Genomic DNA, 15,227 nt, shown 5'->3' on the forward strand with positions numbered 1-15,227 from the left:
GAAAATGCCTCCCGTTTGTATTACTGCAAAGGAATTCAGAGCTCTAGAAAAGCCTGTGTGTGTTTTCTACCATATGGCTATCTGTTGCTGAGTTATCCCACTTAGAGAATATTCAAGCATTTGATGGAAACATATCCCTACTCGAAAAATGAGCTCCTTTAGAGTTTGAATGACATAGATAGAGATTTCCTGAGATAATAAAACCTACATTGGGGTAGGCCAGACTGATTGTCCTACAGTTTCCTCAATTACCTGAAGCTAGGTGAACAGCACAAGCTTTGTTAATTTCTTGTCCAAAAGCACTATTTTTCTTTTGTATAGTTCTTTCAATTAAGCTGACTTAATTAAGCTCTGTGTAAGGGCAAAAGAACATTTTCTGAACTTCCACAAGGGAGAGATTCTCAATAATAAGGATTCCTGCCTTCCCACAGCATAGCAGTTTCAGGAGAGAAGTATTGGGATTGCATGCGTATTAGATGCCCTTGAGTAAGGCAAGTAGGAAACTCCAGACAGCAGTACTTGCTGCTTGGTTGTTAATATAGGTGTCTACTCCTGTGTGTTACAGCACCTGATGGGAAAGCCCAAGCCATGGTAAAAAATAAATCTCCTCTCTTTTCAGCTGACCATGTGGCTGATTGGCCACAAGGCCAGTCATCCCAAAGGGTGCTGAAGAGAAGTGGGCTGGGAGGGGAAGCCCAATCAGTGAGGGACGATGAAAGTGCAGTCATTGCAAAACAAGTCCTTCCCTTCTCATTGTTGCTAGATCCACTGCTTATGACATATTTTCCACTCCTACCAGATAAAATGTAGCATCAACTCTGTCTTGCAACTTTTGCTTTCCTGCAGTGTGATTGCCACAGTTTCACTGAACAGAGGTCGTTTTTGCTAAGCTTCATTTATACAGTCTAAACTAGGTTTTTGAGCTAACACGTATTTTAGAAGTAAAAATAATAATACAGAATGATGCATAGGGCAAAAATAGTATGGAAGATAAATTTATTGAGAAGCATTTGAATTGCTATTAGTAATCAAGAAAAATGTTTATTAATAAGTAACATTTCTCCTCTTCCTTTGTACATATAGATGAGATATTGAAAGACCTTGAACAGAGCAGAAGCATGTTAGTCTAAAGCCCAACTAATCTCTTTGCTATTTAAAAATTCTAAAGGATTTGAATTAGGATTTCAGTTCACATTCAAAGTGGTAGTTTTTTTTTCCCATTTGTCATCACCCTATGCTTCTCATGCACCACATATCTTAAGATGAAATAAATGAATATCAGGTAGTAAATTCTACCACATGTGGTTATTATCCAAGGAATGGGCTCACATTGACACTTGATTAACATCGGTTTCGCATGTGGTAATAAAAAAAAAATTTAATCTGTGCAAACTGTAATTGTCATGCTGGGATCATTTAGATTCCAGCAGTCTCTCTATTGAGTAGTTTAAGAAAACTGTGTTTTCATTGTACTTTTTAAATGAGGAAGCCCAGTGGAAAAATCATACTTGAATCTTGAGAAAACTTTTGCTTTCTAAAAGTGCAATAAATGAACAGAACTTTGATGGTTGGGAAGATGAGCTTGTTATCCACAGACTTAAAAAATTGAGAAAAAATATACAGGTTTTTAGGAGGGGTAATTTAGTAGATATTTTAAAATACTTACTGGCCGGGCATGGTGGCTCATGCCTGTAATCTCAGCAGTTTGGGAGGCTGAGGTGGGTAGATCATGAGGTCAGGAGATTGAGACCATCCTGTCGAACACATGGTGAAACCCCGTCTCTACTAAAAATACAAAAAAAATAGCTGGGCATGGTGGCGGGCGCCTGTAGTCCCAGCTACTCGGGAGGCTGAGGCAAGAGAATGGCCTGAACCTGGGAGGCGGAGCTTGCAGTGAGCCAAGATAATGCCACTGCACTCCAGCCCGGGCAACAGTGCAAGACTCTGTCTCAAAAAAAAAAAATACCAAAATAATGGTGTATTAAGGTTAGCAACTATGCCTGAAAAATGAGTACTCTGAAATGCTACCTTCTTACACAGGTCTGCAACCACCCCAATTTCCCAAATTTTACCCTAGTTCTCTCCCCCAAGCATGTGGCTACCTACTACCTTTAACCAAAGAAGGAAGGCTTTAAGCAGGAGGGAGAAAGAATATGGAGGAGAAGTTAGGAGAGTGGGTGGGGACAAAAGGAGGAGAGAGCTGCACTCTTCCTCTGTATATAAGATCATGTTACTTGCAAACAGAGACAAGTTACCTCTGAATGGCAAGGCTAAGAACGCTAGTGTTTCTAGCTCTGTGCTCTCTACAGTGTGATTTGTGGACAAATAGAGGGCTTTATATGCATTGCAAGTGGCCCTGAAGATAATATAAATGCAGTTTAGAAGAAGTAGAAATTTATCTATTTTTAAAGTAATCTTACTTCTTACCTTAGATTTAAATATATACTTAAGGTCAAAAAGTATTTTTAAAATCAAAAGAACGGTATTTTTTTCCATGTAAAACCAGAGCAAGATTTTTTTTAAAAAAAACTGGTAGTAAGCAGAAGTGATTCATTAATGCCTCTTTGGAAACAGTTTATGGATAAAATTAGCAATATGATCTATCACTGACATTTACTGTTTTATCCTTTATGCAGAAGGGCTTTTCATTTATAACAATGAGAGAGATTATAAATCAGTGATTAAAACTTTATCAAAGACAAAGGCATAGACATTTTTACATTAAAATTATGAATGCAAAAACAGACCAGTCTGGTCTCTTACAAACCAGGAACAATATAAACACATTGACAGTTCTTATACTAGATAGATCCCAAATAAAAATGAAATCAAATAATACTCATTCCTGGAGGTATACCTCATATAAGTCCCTTTATGTCATCGGCAACCCTATTGTATTGACATAAGCTCTCTATCCACTGTTCTTCTTAATGCCACCGACCAGGTGCTTTTCATCTTTGAACACAAATGCCTATCCCACTGCTTAGTACTTGGTAAGTATTAAATAAAATTTGGGGCAACTAAACTGTAACTGTGTCTGAATGCACAAACACACACACATACCCCCAAATATATACACATACCTCTCAAATGACTATAAAGATAGGTTCATCAGACTCGGAACATACAAAGCCCTTGCTATATAAGAGAAGCTTTCTCTGTGGGATACAGCATCTTAAATTCTTTTCAATTCTCAATTAGAGAGAACTTTCTTTTCATTTGGTAATGTTCCTGATATATAGTACATGATATTCTTTATGCCGAGTTTTGTTCTATGGAAAAATATCTGACACTTCCAAACTCATTTTAGGAGTCCAGCATTACCCTCAGACTGAAGCCAGGCTAGGAGACTACAATTAAAGAAAATTACAAGTGACTATCCCTGATGAGCATACATGCAAACATCTTCAACAAAATACCAGAAACCAAGTTCAACAGCACATTCCAAGAATTATACACCATGAGCAACCAGGATTTATCCCTAGGATGCAAGGATGGTTTGACATATCCAAATTAGCAAATGTGATTACACCGTATAAACAGAATGAAGGATAAGAATCATATGATCATTTCAACAGACACAGAATAAGCATTTGACAAAATTCAACATCCTTTCATAATAAAAACTCTCAGTAAACTAGATACAGAAGGAACATACCTCAATACAATAAAGGCCATATGTGAGGAGCCCACAGCTACCATCCTCCTCAGTGGTGAAGAACTGAAAGCTTTCCCTCAAAGATCAGGAAAAGACAAGGATGCCCACTCCTGCCACTTCTGTTCAACAATGCACTGAAAGTTGTAAGCCGAGCAACTGGGTAAGAAGAAGAAAAAAAGACATCCAAATCCAAAAGGAAGAAGTTAGATTTTCTCTGTTTGCAGATGACATGCTCTTATAGAGAGATGGTCCCTGATTTCAGATGGTTTGACTTACAACTTTTTTAATTTTATAGTGGTGTGAAACCAATGCAATTTGGTATACTTCAAATTTTAGATCTTTTCCTGGGCTAGCAATATGTGGTTCATGAGATAATTCACACTGTATTAGAAAATAGACTATTAGATGATTTGCGCAACTATACGGTAATGTAAATGTTCTGAGCACATTTAAGGTTGGCTAGGCTAAGCTATGATGTTTGCTATGTTAAATGTAATAGATACATTTTTTACTTTTGGTATTTTCAACTTATCAGTTTATCAGTATGTGACCCCGTGGTAAATCCAGGAGCATCTACATATAGAAAACCCTACAGACTCCACCAGAAAACTATTAGAATTAACAAGCAATTCAGTAAAGTGGCAGTATACAAAATGATACAAAAATCAGCTTTGTTTCTATGCACTATCAATGAACTATCTGAACGAAAAAATTAAGAAAATCATCCCACATAATAGCATCAAAAAGCATAAATTACTTAGGCACATATTTAACCAAAGAGGTGAGTGAAAGATCCATGCATTGAAACCATGAACATGGATGAAAAAAATTGAAGATGACACAAATAGATGGAAAGATAACCCATGTTCTCAGATTGGAAGAGTTTAACAGTCCCACTAAAATATCCATATCAATGCAAGCTATACAATCAAGGAATCTCTATCAAATTTCCAATCAGACGTTTTACAGAAATAGAAAAAAAATCCTAAAATTCATCTGGAATCACAAAAGACCCCAAATGGACAAAGCAATAGCGAAAGAAAGCTGGAGGAATCACATACTAAGTGTGAGGGAAATACACATCAAATCCATTTGTGACAACATGGCTAAACCTAGACAGCATAATGCTAAGTGAAATAAGCCAGACAGAGAAAGACAAATGCTGTATCTATCACTTATACAGGGAACCTGAAAAAAATGAAATGTCAAACTCACAGAAACAGGGAGTAAAATAATAGTAATTGCAGAAGCTGAGGGTAGGTTCAATGGAGAAATGTTGATCAAAAGGTACAAACTTTCCATTACAAGATGAATAAGTTCTGGGGAGCTAATATACAACATGGTGACTACAGTTAATTACACTGTATTGTATACTTGAAATTTGCTAAAAGAGTAGATCTGAAGTGTTCTCACACAAAAAAGAATATCTGAGTCAATGGATGTGTTAATTAACCCAATTGTGGTAATCATTTCATAATGTATACATATATCAAATCATCATGTTGTACATTTTAAATATATACAATCTTATTTGTCATGTGCACCTCCATGAGACTGAGATTAAAAAAAGAAAGTAGCAGGAAGAGTAGGCTTCGATATCAACACAATGGATTTTTGGACATTTTGAGGCAAGGACTGTATTATATACCATCAGAAGAGCGTAGAACGGCAATAGTTGAGTGAGAGGTACCCTCTGTGCTTTTCCTAACAGATGACTCCAAGGCATAGGATGCTAAGGGTGTTTGATTTCTAGGGCTGACATTAATAAATGACCACATTCTTGCTGGTCAAAACAACAGAAATTTATTCTCTCACAGATTTGCAGTTTAGAAGTCCATAATCAAGGTGCTGGCAAGCCCATGCTCCCCTTGAAATTTCTAGGAAAGACTTTTCTTTGCCTTTTACCGGCTTCTATTGATTGCCAGTAATTTTTGGCATACCTTGACTTATACATCAATCTAGTCTCTGCCTCCTCCTTCACACGACCACGTTCCTTGGGTGTTTCTATGTCTCTGTGTCAGAATCTTTCTCTCCTTTCTCTTGCAAAGACACCAGCCATTGGATTGAGTGTCCACATTGATCCAGTACAAATTCATCTTGACAAATTACATCTGCAAAGACTGTATTCCCAAATACGATCCCATCATGAGTTCTGGGTAGAAGTGAGCTTTTGCAGGACTCTCTGCACCCCACTTTGCCACACCTGCTCCTGTCCGGCACGGAGCTCCCTGTGTCCCCCGTGCTTTCCCAGCTCCGTGCCTTGTTATGCCATCCCCTAACCTGCACCCCAGATTACTCTTCTCCCCACTTTTACCACACTCAAAAGTTACTTCCTGCAGGCTCCAGTCACATTCTTTTTATTTTGTGAAACCTTGTTTGCTCACTCAAACTTAAAGGGATTTCTCTTTTGTAAAAAACAAATTTTTGACAGCAATTAGTTCTGTATAATGTCTCTGGTATTTATACACTCAGTTAATTTTTTTCCAAGTGTTTTACCCACAGTTTTTTCTCGCAGAAAATAAATTGTGTGGGCCTAAGTTAACTATTCTGCCTCTCTTTTTGCAAAACCTAATAGTCTTTGTTGATTAAATTTTTCATTTTGAACATACTCTGTGGGTTGAAAGAACCCTGAGGAGAAGGGAGAGGGGAGTATGTTAGGTATTGAACCTTTCATTCTTCAAAATTGCATGTAAGGAAGATATTTTATTTTTCAGATGAAAAAACTGAGGTTCAAAGTTCATGGCAGAGCCGCAGTTTCAAACCATTTCCTGTTGATTTTGTGAAATCTGTGCTTGTCCATACTCGCTCCCTTCTGCCATGGCATTTCCAAGTCTCGGAGCACCGGAAATTCCAAACAGCCTGGAGACTGGGAAGTGGTTCCGAGAAGTTGGTTTTCTATTGGCAGCTCTAATAGAGAAACCCTGTTCTGTAGCTCCTGACATGAGTCCTCAGTGCATCAGCCTGAGAGCAGCTGCTGTGGGAGTAAGCTCAGGGCACCTCTGAGAAAAGAGGGGGCGCTCACCGACCTAGAGGCCTGTATGAAAACCTAGGCCTCCCAAGGGGTCTTGGCAATCATTTATTCTAGCTACCTCATTTTATGGAAACAATATATAATCATTAAAAATGCTTTAGTCCGGGCCCGGTGGCTCACTTCTGCACTTTGGGAGGCCGAGGCAGGAGGATGATTTGAGCTCAGGACTTCAAGACCAGCCTCGCCAACATGGTGACACCTCGTCTCTACTAAAAATACAAAAATTAGCTGGGCGTGGTGTTACGTGCCTGTAACCCCCAGATACTCAGGAGGCTAGGGCAGGAGAATCACTTGAACCCGGGAGGTGGAGGTTGCAGTGACCCGAGATTGCACCACTGCACTATGGCCTGGGGGCCTGGGTGACAGAATGAGACTCAGTCTAAAAAAAAAAAAAAAAAAAAAAGTAAAACCTCTGAGAAAGACCATATTTAAATTACATTAAATTTTGTTTGTAGTTGTATTTACATTAACATAAATGTATATCAAGATTGTATTTTTTTGTTTAAAAAATATAATTAAATATATATATATATCAGAAAGACTCATTTTCCAGGTATTTTGGGTTAGGGAAAATCTGTCCTTTGCTTCCCTGACCATTTTGAATGTGATTAAATAGGCACACACACACACACACACACACACACACACACACACATGCAAACTTTAGCAAGTGACAAGAGGGTGTCTTTTCACAAGATAACTTTTTTCATTTGATTCCTCATTCATAAAATACTAGTATGATATACATCTCCACATAGATTTTCCACGTTTCTATAAAGGATGAAGATTCAAATGCTGCAAAGCTCACTGTGGGCCCCTGGCTCAGAAACAGTTCTCTCAGCACTCTCCTGACGTTATTAATGGCCCTGATATACAAACCCAGAATAAAATAGAATTAAAATCCAAAGTTAATTTCAAGCTCCATTTGAAATTAAAGGTGTTGGGAAAGAAATCAATATTTGCCCAGTGCAAAATGACTAAATTCAAAGTAATTAATTCTATTATTTTGTAACTTCTAAAAACTATAAAAGACCTTCAAACAATAAAATGTTGCCATGCTCACACACATATAAAATGTGTGACTAAAAATAATGAGAATGATATCCAGCAGCAACATGCAAAAATCTATTTTATTATTTTATAGCCACACTATGTAGTGTACACACTAAAGTGTGTCTTAAAATAGAGCCAATTATTCTGTAAAATTCGTGGCAATTTCCAGCAATTATCAGCACTTAGTTGTAAATCTGGGAGGATTTAAGGGACAGAAACAATGCAAAAGAGCGAGGAGATGTATTTAAATGGAACAAATGTATCTGTTTTCTTAATTTTGCTTTCTCTTTTTCCAGCTTCTTTTTATGTAATGCTATCGATCACCAAATGACCTTAAACGCTATAGTTCCCGACAGGATAAAGTATTTTGCAACCTGTAGAGCTGTAGGTCATAATAGACATAAAACTGGCACGCAGTAAAAGCTTTTTCCTGTCAGAATCATTGCCACTTCTTCCCTGTAGTGCCTTTTGGAGAAAGTCTGAGTTAACAAATGGATCTTTTCCAGGTCCAGAAAGATCAGAGTCAAATGGGTTTGGATCAGATCTTGTAACGAGAATGTGTCAACTCGTTCCCTCCCCTTGTCAAGGAGTCTCTTAAGAACCGAACCGGCTCAAGCATCACTTATCATTACAGCAGACTAGGGTGAACAGTTGTAAAAGATAATGATAGACCAAACCAGTTCTTAGCTAAGGAGATGTCATGAGCCTTCTGATGAAACCTTTCTCTCTTTGTGATAGAAATAGTCAAAATGATTAAGGACTACTAGCAACAGAGGAAGGCATGGCCAGGCAACAGGACCATTCTAAGACCCATCAATATGAGGAAATGGAGCCATCGTTGACCAAAGCCTCGGGTCCTTCAAGTTTCTAAATTTTTTTGTTTGTTTTGTCTTGTTTTTTGTTTGAGATGGAGTTTTGCTCTTGTTGCTCAGGTTACAGTGCAATAGCACGATCTCGGCTCACTGCAACCTCTGCCTCCCAAGTTCAAGCAATTCTCCTGCTTCAACCTCCTGAGTAGCTGGGATTACAGGCACGCACCGCTACCCCCGGCTAATTTTATATTTTCAGTAGAGACAAGGTTTCCTCATGTTGGTCAGGCTGGCGTCGAACTCCCGACCTCAGGCAATCCACCTGCCTCGGCCTCCCAAAATGCTGGGATTACAGGCGTGAACCACCACGCCTGGCCCAAGTTTCTAAATTTTGACACATCCTTCCAGTGACTACTAATCAACCCCTGGGCCTTTGAAAAGTTGTATATTTTTAAATTGATTTCTTTTAAAATTGTACTAAATGTAGTTAGTTGCCCTGAAGGTGTGACTTGTTTAACCTAATGAATCAAAGCTGGGCTTTAACGGATGAGCCACCTGGGCCACCAACATCTATCCACTGTTTGTTTTTCCACACTGGCTATAACAAAAACACACTTGTTAGACCAAATTGATTTTCTGCTCTCTTTACGTCTCCAAATTGCTCAGCTGTTTCTTCCTTCCTGTGATATTTTAAAAGGTTGAGGTTCTAGCCCCAACTCCATCACTTACTGTGGGTGTGAGCTGAGGCTGGTGACTTGGCCTCCCTGATCCTCACTCCCCTCTCCTGTCAAATGCAAATAATTATACTTGCCTTGAAAGTTGTTTTCCTAAAAGAAAAAAAAAAATTTAAATGCATGTGAAGTGGATGCTCATAATCAGACCTATTGTAGGCTCTCCAAAGTAGCAGCCATGGACATTACCATGGATCTCCATTTTCCTCGGTTTCCCAGGACTGCACACTCTCTCTCCCCTCTACTTCCTTCAGAACTACTCTCCAGAGAGCTTCTGGTACCTAATATTAGTGCTTGCAGGTGACTGTAAGTCAAGTTAGCAAATATGACATATAGGAAAGTAGGTAAGAATGCAGGAGTATGAAAATAAGGTAAAAATTAGGAGTAACATATGTTTAAAAATTGTTTATCTTTCTCAACCACATTTCTTATGGACTCAGCTAAGTAACCCAAATGAGGCTGTCTCTCTTCACCCGCTCCTCCCCACACCAGTCCACCCTTCAACTCTTCAACGTGGCTACCATCTTCTCTATATCACTGGATCGACTCTCATCAGTTACTTCTATATTGGCAAATTGAGGGTAACTTATATAAATGGGACATCTATATTTTATAGAAGTTGCTTTCTCCTTTTTTTTTTTTTGTTTGTTTGTTTGTTTGAGACAGAGTCTCACCCTGTGGCCCAGGCTGGAAGGCAGTGGCGTGATCTCAGCTCACTGCAAGCTCTGCCTCACGGTTTCACGCCATTCTCCTGCCTCAGCCTCCCAAGTAGCTAGGACTACAGGCGCCCGCCACCAAGCCCGGCTAATTTTTTGTATTTTTTAGTAGAGATGGGGTTTCACCGTGTTAGGATGGTCTCGATCTCCTGACCTCGTGATCCACCCACCTCGGCCTCCCAAAGTGCTGGGATTACAGGCGTGAGCCACTGTGCCCGGCTGCTTTCTCTTTCTTATAGTGGTTTTTCTTTGTTTTCTGTAGCTCAGCAGCTCTTCATTTGGGTTCAGTTTAGTTCAAGCCTCTGCTTCTCAGTATACTTCCTGGGCTTTTTCTTTGGCCTTGTCCTTCAATAGTGGCGCTCTCCAGCTGTGTCCTCAGGCTTTCCTTCTCAACATATGCACCTACCCTTACTGTCCCTAACCATGGCATCAATTTCCATTTATATAGTGATTCCGTCATCCATATTGCCACTCCAGAACATTTTGCTGGGCCTATTAAATGTCCTGGTGGACAGTGACCAGCACATAGTAGAAATGTAATAAATGATTGTTGGATGAATGATGTCTTTAGATCCTAGCCATTATATCCCTGCATCAAGCTTGACATATTGAAAATCAACTTATTCTTTCTGCCCCCTGTCCCCCATTCCAACCAGACTTCCTTTTCCTCCTGCATTTCCTATAAAGGAAAAATGGTCCATTAGCAATGCAGCCGCTGAAGCCAGTAATCTAGCCACACCTAATTAGTCACCAAGTTCATCATCTTCCATCTCTGGAATGCCATTTGTATCCCATCTTCCTCTTCAGGTCATACTTCAACACAGATACTCCTCATTTCTGAATAACAGCAAAAACCTTGCAACTCTTGATTTAAGGGCCTTCAGTTTATCCTTCACACATCTGTAAAAGTGAGAATTTGATGCCATGACTTACCAGGTTAAATCCGGATATTATTTGGCTGTGTCCCCACCCAAATCTCTTCTTGAATTATAGCTCCCATAATCCCCGTGTGTCATGGGAGGGACCTGATGGGAGATAATTAAACCATTGGGGAAGGTTTTCCTGTGCTGTTCTCAACATAGTGAATACATCTCATGAGATCTGATGATTTTTTAAAGGGCATTTCCCTTGCACACACTCTCTTGCCTGATGCCACGTAAGACGTGCCTATGACTCCTTCGCCTTCTGCCATGATTGTGAGGCCTCCCCAGCCATGTGGAACAGTGAGTCCATCAAACCTCTTTTTCTTTATAAATTACCCAGTCTTAGATATTTCTTCATAGCAGTATGAAAATGGACTAATACAAAACCCTTTAATAAATCTCCAAAGTTGTAAATATAAAATTTGAATAATCTCACAAAATATGCATAATCTGGTTCCTGTCTTTATATAGTTTAACCTTTACCCAGTTCCCACTCAGCTGCAGGCATTCTGAGCATGCTATAATGCTTTGCACACGTCTTTGTATGGAATGCAAACTCGCTCTTTTACTTAATTATCATTGGCATGTTCTTCATTACCCAGCTCAAGTCTCTTTGATTGCAGGAAACATTGTATCATCCCAAATCTGATTGAGGGCCCCCACTCTCTGTTCTCCCACAGCATGCTGTGCAGACCGTGTCAAAGAAAGAGCAATACAGAGTTGTGGGATATTTGCTTTTTGATGTCAAAAAACATCTTATTAACTTCTCATACCAAAAAACAGGACAGGACTGATGCAATAGGTATTCAACAAATGCTTGTCATATAATGAATGGGAATTCCATATATCCAGCCTGACATTCCCGAAACTACTTACTGGTCTGACTCTTTTGCTTGAAGGAAAGCAGCTGGACTTGGGTTAGACGTTCACCCTTCTGTTTCTCTGTTTCTTCCCTTCATTGTGCTTTTTATTTCTAATCTGTATCAAATGAGAGAGAAACTGATATTAGTCACATATTTGGAAATTTTGGGTATCACTGAGATTTGGTACCTCTCACTGTCTTAGCAGTTACACTTTAAGCTGGCTTACATATAGTTGTAAAAAGAAAGACTAGGTTCCCCAGTTAAAGAAACTTGAGGGACAGAAAAGCTCTCTTCTGTTTGTTTCCTTGCTTGTAAAGTTGGTCTTTGATATAAAGTTTAATCCTTTTATGCTGCCTGGAATGTGTTCAGAGGTTTTCTCTGCAGATTGGTTCATCTGGCAGTTAATTCCTGGGTACTTCTGGGAATTGAAGGAAAGAGGTTTTTGAGCTTTACTTACTGAACTTCGATACCACCGGTCAATCCAACAGTTCTACGTCTATATGGTTTTTTGCTTTGTTTCCTCTAAATCAGTGATTCTTAAATTGTATTTTATTTGATGGTCACATGAGTAAGTCAATACAAGTACAGGCTCCTGGGCACCATCCCTTCTGATTCATAAGGTCTGTAATAGAGTCACGGAATCTGAATTTCACTGGGCTTATGAGAAGATTCCAGAGCAGAGGATTCGTGCCAATGTGACTAGGCAAACTATTTTCTCTCTTAGCCTTTCTATCTGATCAGAGATGAAACCTGTCTGGGGTTCTGCGTATTCTAATTCTTCCCCTTCTTTGACTTCAATTCCCAGACTCCGAGGGCTAAAACCCAGTATTTAGTGGCCTTTTACAGAGCAAATTGGCTGGCCATTCCACCTTATCCTTGCCATGTAAGCCACCAGCCATACAGACTTTCCATTACCTCATGATCAAGAGTTTCAGTCTCTTCACCTTCACCAGGACAGAGGACATAGTCTAGGAGATCCCTGCAGAATATACTGACAAAGGACTTCAGAAGGAAAGGGAGTCCCAGTTATGAGGATAGCAGACAACGAAATATGGTAGAGCGTATGTTCTGAATCATTCATTTCAGATTCTTTGGTTTTTACATTGAACATGTATTTGTGATTACTACAAACGGTTCCAAAAAAAAAAAAATTCCCAAAAAGTAAAAGTACAACCAATGCCATACAAAAGAGATGAAAAAAAATCTCCAAAAGTTTAATAGTTTATAAGTACACTCATAAATGTCGAGCTATTATTAATTCATATTTCCCAAGTAGTATGACAATTAATATGCACTTTACAAAAGACTTAATAGGTTAATATATGACAAATATTGCTTGGAAATTTTATTTTATTACAACACTCAATTTCTAAATTTTAGGTTTCATAAGTAAGTGCTCCTGTGACAGGCCTACAACTATATATATATATATATATTTATATATATATAATGCTTCCACATATATATACATGAGGAAGCTTTAGTTACTGAACTTGGATACCACCAGTCAATCCAACAGTTCTATGTCTATATGGGTTTTTTGCTTTGTTTCTTCTAAATCAGTGATTCTTAAATTGTATTTTATTTGATGATCACATGAGTAAGTCAGTACAAGTACAGACTCCTGGGCACCATCCCTTCTGATTCATAAGGTCTGATTCAGATATATATATGTGAGGAAGCATTATTTCCCACTGTTCTGAAGCAGCCAAATAAGAATTAAGCTATTGTGTCGGTGCATACAGACAACCGCCGTCCTTTGTAGTTTTTCGCCCCTCTGGCTACCTTTTTTATGTCAGTGACAAAACGTGATACATTTAGTACATCGTGAATACCAACCTTTCACACTCTTTGAGCCCCTCTAGCACTTTTTCTTTTTGTTCTGATCTTCATACACTATTTAAGAGTGTTATCAGCACCAAGAATTCATAGAGTAATGATTCCGCTATTTAATTCTTCATTTCTTTAAACAACTTTTTTTTTTTTTCTTCCTCAAGCCGGTTTCCTTTTTTAATGAAAAAGCTAATTATCCTTTAAAACAACATTTTTTTTGCATTTTGCAATAAAACTAGGAAGTAATTTAGTAACTTTCTAATAGTAAGTTAATGAGTTTTATCCCAGATCTAGTATCATGGGGCATATTTTTTATGTGTACATAATGTTTCTAAACTAAGCCCAGTTAATATTTTCTTTTACATTTATCGGCAAGAAAGAGAGAAAGGAGACTAAAAACAGACCCATAGCTCCCCAAAGTGCTTAATGGGAGTATTTAGCGGCATCCAATCATACTTAGTCACTGCGTAGATAGAAAGCTCTTTGCAACAAAACGACAAAGATCAGGCAAACCACTATAGTAGCCACCAGAGAACTTTGCATTTCTTATGTCCATTCTGGGCTGATTGTCCCTAAATAAAACCTAACCTATTTTCTCTGACTTTACGTGAGCAAAGAAAATGCCTTCAAAGTGCTTTGTATAGCAGGAGGTACAGGTGCCAACGTAAACCTAGATAAAAGCTGTTTGTATATTTGTTTGTTTGTTTTTATCACACTGAGTGGCCTCGTGATGTATGTAATTACCTTGACCAAGGCATTACACTAGACAGCATTATCTTGGAAGAGTCTTAGTAAGATGCAAACTGGACACATTTTTGAGAGAAGAAATAATAGGAGTTGGGTGAAAACATATACAGCATGGGATCCCACCTAATGCACTTTATATCCTAAAATAGGGAGCTCTCCACACTCTCACCATCGCCGTGCCCACACATCTCATACATGCATGCACTCATGTACTACTAATTCTGTGGTGTCACAATGTCCACACTCCCATTTGCAGACTCGTTCTTTTGAGACAGTTTTTTGGAACCAGGGAGTACTTTTCTTGATAGAGAGAATTCCAAATTTTGTTGCACAATCAAAATCTTCAGTACTAAATATTCACATTAGCAACATAAGAAAAGTGTCCATGTAAAGATTAATTATCCATACAGCAGTTCCTAATGTTACATCTTAGTTAGATGATCTACAGTTTAGGTCACAGATACTCAGACCTATTCCAGAATCTAGCCATGTTCAACTTTCATAGGTCATTTTTTCTCATAACTAAAGATCAAAGTAGTAGGAAAATTTTCATGATATCACAAAGAGATTTTCAAAAATACATTAGCTTAAAGTTATTTATCATAAGGAACTTAAATTTTATTCTTAAAGAACCAAAAATTGAATTTAAATCAAGATCTATCAAGATCTGTCTATCGTATCACCTTCCAGAAGCCAACACTGTCAAACTCAAATATGCGTGGCTTTTGGACAACAATTCCATTTTTAGAATTGTATAGCAAGCAAATAATAAGACAGAGTTACAAAGATTTATGTATGCTTTTCATCTCAGCATACTTTTGAATGATGAAAAATGTGAAAATATTTTAACATCTATCAATAGT

The 15,227-nt window shown here is 38.4% G+C and overlaps 1 protein-coding gene across 1 annotated transcript in view; it reads left to right on the top strand.

The window, feature by feature from the left end:
* CNTNAP2 (contactin associated protein 2) overlaps positions 1-15,227 on the top strand; it is a 1,422,658-nt gene that overhangs the window by 498,352 nt on the left and 909,079 nt on the right. The window lies entirely within an intron of this gene.

Source organism: Hylobates moloch, unplaced genomic scaffold, assembly GCF_009828535.3.
Source record: "Hylobates moloch isolate HMO894 unplaced genomic scaffold, HMol_V3 SCAFFOLD_1, whole genome shotgun sequence".
Taxonomy (NCBI): domain Eukaryota; kingdom Metazoa; phylum Chordata; class Mammalia; order Primates; family Hylobatidae; genus Hylobates; species Hylobates moloch.